The sequence below is a fragment of the Ranitomeya imitator genome, chromosome 2, assembly GCF_032444005.1.
Source record: "Ranitomeya imitator isolate aRanImi1 chromosome 2, aRanImi1.pri, whole genome shotgun sequence".
Taxonomy (NCBI): Eukaryota; Metazoa; Chordata; class Amphibia; order Anura; family Dendrobatidae; genus Ranitomeya; species Ranitomeya imitator.
Genome location: NC_091283.1, coordinates 350,437,341 through 350,447,902, shown reverse-complemented (window position 1 = coordinate 350,447,902; position 10,562 = coordinate 350,437,341). Strand labels below are relative to the sequence as shown.

Below are 10,562 nucleotides of genomic sequence, written 5' to 3'. Positions count from 1 at the left end.
TTTTAACTTTGGGAGGTTCCACCTCCTTTTGGGAAACTACCATGCCCCGGGACTCCTTTTGGGACAACTATCCGTGTTCGGGTTACCGCCTCCTTTTGGGACTCCACCACTTTTTGGGCATCTATCCTTGTTCGGGTTACCGCCCCCTTCTGGGACCCCACCCCTTTTTGGGCAACTATTCCTGCATGGGTTACTGCCCCCTTTTGGGATTCCACCTCTTTTTGGGCAACCATCCCTGTTTGGGTCACCGCCCACTTTTAGGGACACCACCCCTTCCCTGGGGTACACCTCGTGGACTTCCCACGGTACTCTTAGGCACCAGTTTCCACAGTACAAAGAAAACGTTTCTTTAGGTCTCACTGGCCATTTAAGAGTTTGTACGACCTGGACCAATGTCCTCTCACGATACCTCACCAGCTCCCACTGGCACTACTACATCTACTGCTGCAGCCACAAAAGCCAGCACTTCCGGGTGCTGATCACAAGCCGCTGCTGCTGCAACTGCAGCTCCTGCTGCAGAACCTCTTGCTGCACCTGCAGCTACTCTCCACAAGGCTCTGCACAGCTCTGCACCGCAGACTTTGTGGACTCGCCGATACACAGCAAAACTTCTTAACCCCACCTAGTTACAGCCAGACGCTTGTAAGCTTCGTGGACCCACCGATCCACAGCAACTTCGTAACCCCACCGAGTTACAGCAATCGCGTCCACACGTGCTTCCTGGACCGTTGCCCGCAGTCTAGCACCATATGTGATGCAGCGATCACTAACGGGGTTGGGGAACATTCGCTTGGCAGCGGTAAAACACACATCAGGGCTGTATTTTCTTCCAAAGTTCAACTGAGTTTATTACTCGATAAGCCCCAGCGGCACAAACATAAATTAACACCCTTCAGATCCGTCAAAACAAAGTAACAGTGTTCATAAGATGACTTCATATACAGCTTCATCTCACAGACACTAAACATACCGGACTTCTCACTTCGTTCAGTTATCATGGGTGACCATGCGCCGAACAGTTTATTATACCCGCAATATATACAGTCTATAACTCAATATAACTCAATGTAGACAAAACCGAACTCATCATCTTTCCCCCATCTCGCGTATCCCCCCTACCTGAACTATCTATTATAGTAAACAGCATCACGCCCTCTCCCGCACCTGAAATCCGCTGCCTCGGGGTAACTCTTGATTCTGCCCTGTCCTTCAAACCGCACGTCCAAACCATTGCCACCTCCTGTTGCCTCCAATTCAAAAATATTGCCAGAATCCGTCCCTTCCTCAGCCAGCAATCTACTAAAACTCTTGTGCATGCCCTCATCATCTCCCGCCTCGACTACTGCAACACCCTCCTCTGTGGCCTCCCCGCTAACTCTCTTGCACCACTCCAGTCTGTCCTCAATTCTGCTGCTTGGCTAATCCACCTCTCTCCTCGCTACTCCCCTGCTTCACCCCTCTGCAAATCCCTCCACTGGCTCCAAATTCCAACGAATCCAGTTCAAACTACTGACACTGATCTACAAAGCCATCCACAACCTGTCCCCTCCCTATATCTCTAAACTAATCGCACACTATCTTCCCTCATGTAATCTTCGATCCTCCCAAAACCTCCTCTCCTCCACACTTATTCGTTCCTCACACAACCGCCTCCAAGATTTCTCCCGAATATCCCCCATCCTCTGGAATTCCACGCCTCAACACGTCCGATTATCCACCACCCTTGGATCCTTCAGATGGAACCTGAAAATCCATCTCTTCAGGAAAGCCTACAGCCTGCAATAACCATTCTGCCGCCTCACCAACCGCCCGAGCTGCCGCCATGTCACCGACCACCCGAGCTGCCGCCACGTCACCGACCACCCGGGCTGTCGCCATGTCACCGACCACCCAAGCTGCTGCCACGTCACCCACCACCCGAGCTGCCGCCACGACCACCCGAGCTGCTGCCACGACCACCCAAGCTGCCGCCTCACCACCACCAGTGCTGCAGCACACCAACCTCCTGTCTCTTGCCCACTATCCTGAAGAATGTAAGTCCGCAAGGACAGGGTCCTCTCCCCTCTGTACCAGTCTGTCACTGTAAATTTGTTTACTGTTAACGATATCTGTAACCCTGTATGTAACCTCTTTTCACATGTACAGCACCATGGAATTAATGGTGCTATATAGAGTTGAGCGACTTTTACTTTTTTCGAATCGAGTCGGGTGAAATCGGCCGACTATTATTATCGGCCGATTATTGCGAAAAGTCGGGGGCCGACTGAAACATGAAACCCAATGCAAGTCAATGGGGAATCAAATTAGAAAGGTGAACGCGTGCACAGCCTGATAGTGAGGTGCCTGGGTAGATTCCAATATCATAAATAGTAGTAAAAAAACCCAGCACTCTAACTTAGCTTTTAGTCAGTGGTTTAATTGTGTCCACGTTAAACAACAGAAACGTTTCGGTCCACACACACAGGCTCCAGATTCTCCCTAAGGGCACCTTCCGGATACTTATACAAGCCCTGAGACACTGTCTGTGTCCACCATCCCCCATGAATCTACTGAGATCTCACAATCCTGGGGTCTGCCTGGTGTCAATCATATCTTATTACTGTGACTGAGGAAGGTCCGAATATTAGGACCGAAACGTTTCTGTTGTTTAACGTGGACACAATTAAACCACTGACTAAAAGCTAAGTTAGAATGGGGAATCAAAGTCGGCAGTGAGTGGAGGACAGGAAAACACCTACAGTGCCCATTTTAATGCCAAAAACATCAGTTCTTATTACTTAAGCTTGTTAATCTTAATTTACTTTATAATAATAGTTAGGCATTGAAAATTGGGGGTCATTTGGCTAAAGTTGTGGGGGGTAGGACTGGCTCAAGATTTTCATGGGCCCAGGAAACGCGGATTACGTCACGGCGGTGGAGCAGGGAGAGGTAAGTATTTCAACTTTGCAAGTGCTGTGATCCTGAGCAAGCAGGGGGAGCCCACTCGTTGGCCCTGGCACAAGGCCCCTCATAGTACGGTGGTGTGTTTGACGGTGGGTTGCGCCTCCCACTGCCAGAGACACTTTTGCGTACTATGAGGGGCCCTGTGCCAGTGATGTCGCCAACGAGTATGCCCCCCCACCTGATGAAGGAACCTGCACTTTCATCTGCACCTTCCTCTTTGTCCCCGTGTAAGGTGGTATAGTATGCGGGAAGGGGAACCTGACTTTCAGCAGGGTCAGATTCTGGCTGTGTAGAGTGCAAGGGGAATGTAGTGGTCTGGGTCAATGTACCAGCAGACTCATCTAGCAGTGGCTGGGCAATGGGCAGGATGAGGAGGAAACAGTTAGTAGGCCCAAATAATAAACTAGGCTAAATGCAGTTCAAAATTGGTAACAGGACTAAACAGGCGGCATTGCTTTGTTCATTGGAGGACAACTGTAATGAGTGGCAGACACAGTTATTTGGCCCAAATAATAAAGTAGGCTAAATGCAGTTAAAAATTGGTAACAGGACTAAACAGGCGGCATTGCTTTGTTCAGTGGATGACAACTGTAATGAGTGGCAGACACAGTTGGTAGGCCCAAATGATAAAGTAGGCTAAATGCAGTTAAAAATTGGTAACAGGACTAAACCGGTGGCATTGCTTTGTTCAGTGGATGACAACTGTAATGAGTGGTAGACAGTTAGTAGGCCCAAATAATGAAGTGGGCTAAATGTCTGCCAAAAAAATAGTTTATAAAAAAACAGGTGGCATAGCTAGGTACAGGGGTGGGCTCCTCTGCTGAGTAGCTGACAGTGGTAGTAGGCGCAAAGTATTAACTGGTCTAAATGGAGGCCAGGGCCCCTGTATATTTTAACTATCATCTATCATTTCAACAAATTTGTATTGGCAGTGCCATTGAAGGATTTAACAGCACAGACTACACAGTGGTGGAGCAGGAAGAGGTAAGTATTGCAAGTGGTAGAGCACTGTTCGAGCTGGGGGGGAACACTCTCTTGTGGGCGGCGGTACTGGCACAAGGCCCCTCATATTACGACGGTGTGTCTGACGTTGGTTGTGCACAACCACCATCAGAGACACTTAATTGTACTATGAGGGACCCTGTGCCAGTGCCGTCGCCCAAGAGTGGGCGCACCCACCTGTCCAGGCAAACGGCACTCTCACGGGTGCTTGCGCCAGGTGGTGACCATGCCCCCCCCCCTGTGGGGGGAGTCAGCCCATTTAGGGAGGTATAAAAATGGCCTATGGTGGACATTCAGCAGCTGCAAATGGAGGAATTGGAGAAGTCAGTACGAGGAGGCCAAAAGCAAGACATTTTTCAGGCAAGCTACGTGTCAGCAGGGGAAGGTGGGGCAAAATAATTTGAAATCTATGATTAGTTCATTTTAATGAAGGTTAGATCATCAACATTCTGGGTAGCCTGACGTGTCCTTTTTTCGGTCAGCATTGGACCAGCAGCACTGAAGACTCTTTCTGATAGCACACTACAAGGAGGGCAAGCGAGCTCCTGTAATGCATATTCTGACAATTCAGGCCAGGTGTCTATTTTAGATGCCCAGTAATCAAAGGGGAATGACCTGTGAGGGAGAACATCGATAAGGGAGGAAAAAAAGTTCGTAACCATACTGGACAAATGCTGTCTCCTGTCACTTTGAATCGATGCAGCAGTACCTGTCGTGTCAGCGGTCATTGCGAAATCACTCCACAAAATGGTCATAAAACCCCTCTGTCCAACGCCACTTCGGATTTGTGCACCTCTAACACCTCTGCCATGTTGCCCCCTACGGCTCGTGTGAGAACCATCACCACCGCTGTGTGCTGGGAATGCCTGAACCAAACAGTCTACAAGAGTTGCTTATTTGTTAGCCAATATTTGCTCAAGGTTCTCATGTGGCATGATATTTTGTAATTTTCCTTTATATCGTGGATCCAGGAGGCAGGCCAACCAGTAATCGTCATCGGTCATCATTTTGATAATGCAGGGGTCTCTTTTTAGGATACGCAAGGCATACTCAGCCATGTGGGCCAATGTTCCAGGTGTCAATTCACTGCTTGTGCTGGGTTGAGGAGCACTTTCTTGCAAATCAACATCACTTGTGTCCCTCAAAAACCCTGTACCTGACCTTGCAACGCCACCAGTTTCTATTGCCCCCGGAGAAGCATCCTCATCCCCTAAATATTCATCCCCATCATCCTCCTCCTCTTCTTCCGCCACCTCGTCCAGGAGAGTTCCCTGAGCAGACAATGGCTGACTGTCATCAAGGCTTCCCTCCTCCTCGGCTGCAGACGCCAGCTCCTTAATGTGCGTCAAACTTTGCATCAGCGGACGCATTAGTGGGATGCTCATGCTTATGATGGTGTCGTCTGCACTTACCAGCCGTGTGCATTCCTCAAAACACTGAAGGACTTGACAGAGGTCTTGAAACTTCGACCACTGCACACCAGACATCTCCATGTCTGCCATCCAAGTGCCTGTCCGTGTATGTGTATCCTCCCACAAATTAATAACCGCACGCCTCTGGTCGCACAGCCTCTGAACCATGTGCAGTGTGGAGTTCCACCTTGTTGCAACATCGATTATTAGGCGGTGCTGGGGAAGATTCAGCGATCGCTGATGTTTCAGCATATGGCTGGAGAGTACGGGCGACCGGCGGATGTGCGAGCAAAGTCTTCGCACCTTCATGAGCAGGGCTGGTAACTCCGGATAATTTTTGAGGAAGCACTGCACCACCAGGTTCAAGGTGTGAGCCAGGCAAGGTATGTGTTTTATTTCGGAAAGGGCTATGGCAGCCATAAAATTCCTTCCGTTATCACTGACTACCTTGCCTGCCTCAAGATGTACACTGCCCAGCGATGACTGAGTTTGTTGCTGCAAGTACTCGGCCAGTACTTCCGCAGTGTGTCTTTTGTCGCCCAAACACCTCATTTGTAACACAGCCTGCTGACGCTTACCACTAGCTGTTCGATAATGGGACACCTTGTGTGCAACACTAACAGCTGCGGATGGAGTGGTCGTGCGACTGGGCTCTGTGGACGATCTTTCGCTTCTGTAGGAGGAGGAGGGGTGGGGAACGCCTACAGCCAACTATTTGCTAGACCGTGGGCTAGGCAGAACTGTCCCACTATGGCTGTCCCCTGTGGACCCTGCATCCACCACATTAACCCAGTGCGCCCTGATGGACACGTAATGTCCCTGGCCATGCCTACTGGTCCATGCATCTGTTGTGAGATGCACCTTTCTACTGACTGATTGCCTCAGTGGATGGACAATGCGGTCTTTGACATGCTGGTGGAGGGCTGGGATGGCTTTTCTCGCAAAGAACTGCCGACTGGGTAGGTCATAGCGTGGTACTGCGTAGGCAATCAGGTCTCTGAAAGCTTCGCTTTCAACAAACTGGTAGGGCATTATCTCTAACGAGATTAGTATAGCAATGTGGGCATTCAAACCCTGTGTACATGGATGAAAGGATGAGTACTTTCTTTTCCTAACGAGAGTCTCTTGTAGGGTGAGCTGGACTGGAGATTTGCATATGGTGGAACTAGCGGTGGTGGTGGTGGACATGGCGGATTGAGAGAGGGTTGGTGATGGTATTCTTGATGTTGGCCTACATACAGTGTTTCCTACCAAAAACCTTGTGATTCCCTGACTGCTTTGGCCTCGCGACGATACCTCCACATTTGCTGCTGGTGGTGTCCTAACTGGTGGGCTTACAGTGAGGGAAGCAATGTAGCGTTGCTGACTACCTTCATTCTGTGCAGGTGCACCAACGGTACAGGACCCTTGGTAGTTAGTCCAGGCTTGCAAGTGCATGTTGGTTAAATGTCTAAGCTTGCACGTTGTATTTAAATTTTGAAGATTCTTCCCTCTGCTAAAGGTCTTTGAGCATTTCTTACAGATAACTTTTGACTGATCATTCGGATCTTGGTTAAAAAATTGCCACACTACACTCTTCCTACTATGGGATACCTTTTTAGGCATTGCACACTGTGCTACTTTCACCGGATGGCCACGCTGTCCTGCAACTGTTTTTGTTTTTGACAAACGTTTTTGGCCTGATACGGGCCTGCCAGATGGCAGCTTTTGCGATGTAGATGGCTGCTGCGGATCATCCTCCTCCGCTTCTGAGCTACTGGCAGCGGCACCCTCTTCCCCCAATGGCTGCCAATCTGGGTCTACAACTGGGTCATCTATCACCTCCTCTTCAATGTCATGTGCACCTTCCTCTGTGTCACTGTGTAAGGTGCTATAGCGTTCGGGACGGGGCACCATAGTCTCAGCAGGGTCAGATTCTGACTCGGTACACTGCAATGTAGTGATCTGAGCCAATGGAACAGCATCATAATCTAGCTGTGGCTGTGCATCAGTGCACTCCATGTCTGATTCATCTTGTAATGGGCAGTTAACAATTTCCTTTTCTAAACCAAACTGAAAAGATGGTAACAAATTGCAAGCTTTCGAGACTACACAGGTCTCTTCATCAGACAAAGACTAAAACAAATTCTGAAGAATCACATATTTATGCACAACATAGCACAGAGAAAAAAAATGCTATGCTATGTTGTGCATAAATATGTGATTCTTCAGAATTTGTTTTAGTCTTTGCCTGATGAAGAGACCTGTGTAGTCTCGAAAGCTTGCAATTTGTTACCATCTTTTCAGTTAGCCATTAAAAGGTATCAACCACTGAGGACTCTCAATTCTAAATATTTTTCTATCTACTGACTAACACGGTACCAAGATATATATCTTTCCTTTCTAACCCAGGCACGGTATGTGTAAAGAGCTCCATGGAGTAACCTGTAGTGTCGCCTGACGCATCCTTCACTTTTGGTTTGGGTGAATGACACAAGGAGACGTCTTGTTCTTGACCGGGAGCATCCAATGACGACTCGCTGCTTTTATATTTGGAACTTTCTGAAGAGGAGGCGAAAGAGCTAGAGGCTGAGTCAGCAAGGAAAGCCAAAACTTTTTCCTGTTGCTCCGGCTTTAACCCCTTCCCGACCCATGACGCCACGTAGGCGTCATGAAAGTCGGTGCCAATCCGACCCATGACGCCTATGTGGCGTCATGGAAAGATCGCGTCCCTGCAGATCGGGTGAAAGGGTTAACTCCCATTTCACCCGATCTGCAGGGACAGGGGGAGTGGTAGTTTAGCCCAGGGGGGGTGGCTTCACCCCCTCGTGGCTACGATCGCTCTGATTGGCTGTTGAAAGTGAAACTGCCAATCAGAGCGATTTGTAATATTTCACCTATTATAACTGGTGAAATATTACAATCCAGCCATGGCCGATGCTGAAATATCATCGGCCATGGCTGGAAATACTAATGTGCCCCCACCCCACCCCACCGATCGCCCCCCCCAGCCCCCCGATCTGGCCGGTACACTGCTCCGGCTCCCCTCCGTCCAGTGCTCTGCTCCCCCCCGTGCTCTTGTCCGCTCCCCCCGTGCTCCAATCACCCCCCCGTGCTGCAATCACCCCCCCTGCACTCCGATCCACCCCCCCGGTGCTCCGTTTCACCCCCCCGTGCTCCATTCCAGCCCCCCCGTGCTCCGTTCCACGCCCCCCGTGCTCCGTTCTATCCCTCCCGTGCTCCGATTCCCCCCCGTGCTCCGATCCCCCCCCCCGTAGTCCCCCCCCCACCCCATTATACTTACCGATCCAGCCGGGGTCCCGTCCGTTTTCTCCCTGGGCGCCGCCATCTTCCAAAATGGCGGGCGCATGCGCAGTGCGCCCGCCGAATCTGCCGGCAGATTCGTTCCAAAGTGCATTTTGATCACTGAGATAGATTATATCTCAGTGATCAAAATAATAAATGACCCCCCCCCCCCTTTGTCACCCCCATAGGTAGGGACAATAAAAAAATAAAGAATTTTTTTTTTCCCACTAATGTTAGAATAGGGTTAGGGTTAGGGGTAGGGTTAGGGGTAGGGTTAGGGTTAGGGGTAGGGGTAGGGGTAGGGTTAGGGGTAGGGTTAGGGGTAGGGGTAGGGGTAGGGGTAGGGGTAGGGTTAGGGTTAGGGCTAGGGTTAGGGTTTCGGTATGTGCACACGTATTCTGGTCCTCTGCGGATTTTTCCGCTGCGGATTTGATAAATCCGCAGTGCTAAACCGCTGCGGATTTATGGCGGATTTACCGCGTTTTTTTCTGCGCATTTCACTGCGGTTTTACAACTGCGATTTTCTATTGGAGCAGTTGTAAAACCGCTGCGGAATCCGCACAAAGAAGTGACATGCTGCGGAATGTAAACCGCTGCGTTTCCCTGCAGTTTTTCCGCAGCATGTGTACAGCGATTTTTGTTTCCCGTAGGTTTACATTGAACTGTAAACTCATGGGAAACTGCTGCGGATCCGCAGCGTGTGCACATACCTTTAGAATTAGGCTATGTGCACACTGTGCGGATTTGGCTGCGGATTGGCCGCTGCGGATTCGCAGCAGTGTTCCATCAGGTTTACAGTACCATGTAAACATATGAAAAACCAAATCCGCTGTGCCCATGGTGCGGAAAATACCGCGCGGAAACGCTGCGTTGTATTTTCCGCAGCATGTCAATTCTTTGTGCGGATTCCGCAGCGTTTTACACCTGTTCCTCAATAGGAATCCGCAGGTGAAATCCGCACAAAAAAACACTGGAAATCCGCGGAATATCCGCAGGTAAAACGCAGTGCCTTTTACCCGCGGATTTTTCAAAAATGGTGCAGAAATATCTCACACGAATCCGCAACGTGGGCACATAGCCTTAGGGTTAGGGTTGGAATTAGGGTTGTGGTTAGGGTTGTGATTAGGGTTATGGCTACAGTTGGGATTAGGGTTAGGGGTGTGTTGGGGTTAGTGTTGGAGTTAGAATTGAGGGGTTACCACTGTTTAGGCACATCAGGGGTCTCCAAACGCAACATGGCGCCAGCATTGATTCCAGCCAATCTCGTATTCAAAAAGTCAAATGGTGCTCCCTCACTTCCGAGCCCTGACGTGTGCCGAAACAGTGGTTTACCCCCACATATGGGGTACCAGCATACTCAGGACAAACTGCGCAACAATTACTGGGGTCCAATTTCTCCTGTTACCCTTGTGAATCTAAAAAAATGCTTGCTAAAACATCATTTTTGAGGAAAGAAAAATGATTTTTTATTTTCACGGCTCTGCGTTGTAAACGTCTGTGAAGCACTTGGGGGTTCAAAGTGCTCACCACATATCTAGATAAGTTCCTTGGGGGGTCTAGTTTCTAAAATGGGGTCACTTGTGGGGGTTTCTACTGTTTAGGCACACCAGGGGCTCTGCAAACGCAACGTGACACCCGCAGACCATTCCAACAAAGTCTGCATTTCAAAAGTCACTACTTCAATTCCAAGCCCCGGCATGTGCCCAAACAGTAGTTTACCCCCACATATGGGGCATCACCGTACTCAGGAGAAACTGGACAACAAATATTGGGGTCAAATTTCTCCTGTTACCCTTGGGAAAATTAAAAAATTCTGGGCTAAATAATTATTTTTGAGGAAAGAAAACGTATTTATTATTTTCACGGCTCTGCATTATAAACTTCTATGAAGCGCTTGGGGGTTCAAAGTGCTCACCTTAC

The 10,562-nt window shown here is 49.4% G+C and overlaps 1 pseudogene; it reads left to right on the top strand.

The window, feature by feature from the left end:
• Nucleotides 1-347: 347 nt before the first annotated feature.
• The window catches only part of LOC138666546 (zinc finger protein 91-like), a 98,244-nt pseudogene continuing 88,029 nt past the window's right edge, over nt 348-10,562 (top strand).